The sequence below is a fragment of the Dendrobates tinctorius genome, unplaced genomic scaffold, assembly GCF_039654945.1.
Source record: "Dendrobates tinctorius isolate UK_male_01 unplaced genomic scaffold, ASM3965494v1 ptg000081l, whole genome shotgun sequence".
Classification (NCBI taxonomy): Eukaryota; Metazoa; Chordata; class Amphibia; order Anura; family Dendrobatidae; genus Dendrobates; species Dendrobates tinctorius.
The window spans coordinates 1,019,941-1,023,363 of record NW_027361749.1 but is presented as its reverse complement, the minus strand read 5'-3'; positions in this window follow the sequence as shown (position 1 = coordinate 1,023,363).

Sequence of the window (3,423 nt, the reverse complement as noted above, 5' to 3'; positions counted from 1 at the left end):
TTTTGTTTTTTTGAAAAAAAACACGTAAAGTTCACCAAACACTCCACTTGACAGTTGTGTAGGCCACATTAGCTCATATTAAAGTGTAGTCCACACACTTTATAAAATTAGTGTTTCTTATACCTGTTAGCAGCTGTTCAGGAATAAGCACACTAAGCCCCCTTTGTACTTTTCTGCCTATCTTTATCAGTCTACCAAGATGAAGAAGGCAGGGAGTAAGGCACGTGGTCGTGGGCGTGGAGTTTCAGCAGGGAGAGGACATGGGGATTATGTGCCCGCTGCGGGCACCAGTGACTCAGCATCTCCCAGTTTTACCAGGCAACAGTCCTTTATGCGCAGCTTTGTAGGACCTCGCCGTACCCCACTGCTGCGGAGCGAACAAATTGAAGTCGTTGTCAGATGGATGGTAGCTAACGCATCGACTTCAATTACTTCCACATCCTCTCAGGGCCAGAGCACTGAAGAGCAACCAACTGTCTCTTCACCACCTGCCAAATTGCCCAGGCAGTCAGAGAGCCCTTGACAGGAGCCATCTCTACTTCTGTTCTCTGAATCTCTTGGCTTGGAAACAGGGGGCCAGCCAAGCAGCATTCTAGAATGTGAAGAAGAGGGAGTATGCAGTGATGCGCAACTGCTTTGTCCCTCTAAATCTGAAGAGGCGGGTGGAAAGTGCCTATGGTCAGCACACCTCGGTACTAGATATGAGCGACTTTGCCTCTTTTTGGGTCGAGTCGGGTTTTCTGAAAACCGACTTTTGCAAAAGTCGGGTCGAACGAAATCGGCCGATTATCGTGAAAAGTTCAAGGCCGACTGAAACACGAAACCCAATGCAAGTCAATGGGGAATAAAAGTCGGCAGTGAGAGGAGGACAGGAAACACACCTACAGTGCCCATTTTAATGCCAAAAACATCAATTCTTATTCCTTAAGTTTGGCAACCTTAATTTACTTCCTAATAATAGTTAGGCATTGAAAACTGGGGGTTATTTGGCTAAAGTTGTGAGGGAGGTAGGGCTGGCTCCAGATTTTCATGGGCCCTGGGCCAAAGAGTGTCAATGGGCTCCTTTAACACATGCCACAATTCATGATCCTCTGATACGGCATAGAATTAGCGGTGTAGTACAATGAAAAATTCTCCAATAGCTCCAAAAACAGACAGTATATTCCTCCATACAGTATTATGGGCACCGCATAGTGCGCCATACAGAGTAATGAGGCCCATATATTTCTCCATACAGAATCATTGGTCTCATATAATGTTCGATACAGTATATGATGAGCTCCACATAATGCTACAGTATATTTTGGTCCCCATGGATGAAGTTCCACTGTCTTATGGGCCCAACTAATGCTCCATGTTGTGAGTTCATTTTCCCCTTCACCACTGAGGTCTGATGAACTCCCTCTTCTGGTGAAGGAAGGTAGTAAGGCTAATTACCAAGCAACTGAGCAGGATGATGATGACTGGGTGACTGGAATTGCTGACTTGATATAAGTCAGCCGACACCCTTCTGCCTTGCTGGTGATTTCTCAGAGGGATTCTAGGAGACCAGTCTGATTCCTGCTCCTCAAAAGCTAAGTTTTCTGCTCTGCTTTTTGCATTTGTGTTTTGGTTTTGTTTTGCCTTGTTTTTCTGGATTTCTGACATTCCCTGCTGGGGTGAGCTGAATTCCTTTTTGCTCTGTCTTCAGAAAATACCTGAGTACTGATATAGTCTTTTTGAAGCCTAGCGTCTTCAGGGCTTTTTTCCCTATCAGTCTGTTGGCTCTTGTTTTGATAGGGTTTTGGCGGATTGCAGACAGCAGCTTTTCTATCCTGTCCTATCTAGTTAGCTTGGGCCCCATCATTTGCTCAGCCTATCTTTCTATCTGTGTGAGTGTTTTTTCATCTTGCTTCACCGTCATTATATGTTGGGGGGCTGCCTATTGCTTTGGGGTCTGCTCTGGGGCAGTTTAGATTTCCCTTTCTGTCTTTAGGCTATTTAGTTCTCCGGCTGTGATCGAGGGGTCTAGGGCACCGTAGGAACCCCCCACGGCTACTGCTAGCTGTTGTTGATAGGTTCAGGGGTCTGCAATCCGATAGCTGCCAACTTCTCTGGTTTTCTGGACTTAGCTAGTATTTCTGTTTTTGCCTTCTACGGTGACTCATTCATAACAGCTCCATATATAAAGGGCCCCATATCTAATGTTTCAGTGTATAATGGGCCCTGTAAATGCAGCTCCAGTGACTGATGTCCACCTTTGGAATGCTCCAGTGTATGTTGGGCCACAGATATCAATCTCCAGAGTATCATGCCCCCCAAAAATTGCTCCCAACCTTTAAAACAATAAAATAAGTCTCCTCGCTAGGGAATCCCTGTACTAGTCTGGACTCCTCGTCGTCCCCATCTTCCCTCTCTGCACTTGGACTGTTTAGGCAGAGGGCGCACAGACGTGATGTCATCGCACTCTTTGACCAGAATGTCACTGTCAGGAAACGCGCAAGACGTCACGGCGGAGGAGCAAGGAGAGGTAAGTATTTCAACTTTGTAAGAGCTGTGATCCTTACCAAGCAGGGGGGGCCAACTCGTTGGCGACGGCACTGGCACAGGGCCCCTCATAGTATGGTGGTGTGTCTGACGGCGGGTGGGCCGAACCTGCACTTTCATCTGCACCTTCCTCTTTGTCACCGTGTAAGGTGGTACAGTATATGGGAAGGGTAACCTGAGTTTCATCAGGGTCAGATTCTGGCTGTGTAGAGTGCGAGGGGAATGTAGTGGTCTGGGTCAATGCTCCAGCAGAATCATCTAGCATTGGCTGGGCATCTGTGCACTTGTGGCGCCCCAAGGAGTACGTTCGCCACAGTGGCATTAACTTCCTCCTAGGGAGTGTGATGTCATGCTTGTGAGCAACGAAGGATCTCTCTAGCAGGTAAACCGATTGGGCGGTGTTATTCCCACGAGTCACAACCCTCCAAACAGCATCCATGAAGGCAAAGTGTTTGTTTTCCGGGGGCAGTGTGGTTGCAAAGCTGAACCTTAAAGGAATGTCCAGAAGGGCACCACCAGGAGTGGAGCCTGTGGCTTAATTGGACTCAACACAGGCAACCTCAACCATCCAGCCACAGAAAAGATGCCCACATTGCAAGCTTAATTCCGTTAACGAACGAGACTCCGTCATGCCCCCGCGGTCCGCGTCCAGCTTACTAGAGGGACACGTGAGGCTCTGGCATGCGAGATCGGCCAATAATAGGTCTGTCATGCCCTTACCTGTCCGTGGCTGCATGCGCGCTACACTGAAAGGACCAGCGTGTGTCGCTTACTGGTGCAGATAACCCGCTGAACACTGTTAGTGATGGGGATCTGTGATTACAATTCTTCCCCATGAACGAGGATTTCCCAGTAAGTGCAGATCAACCGGAATTCCAGAAAAAAGGAAAAAATTAA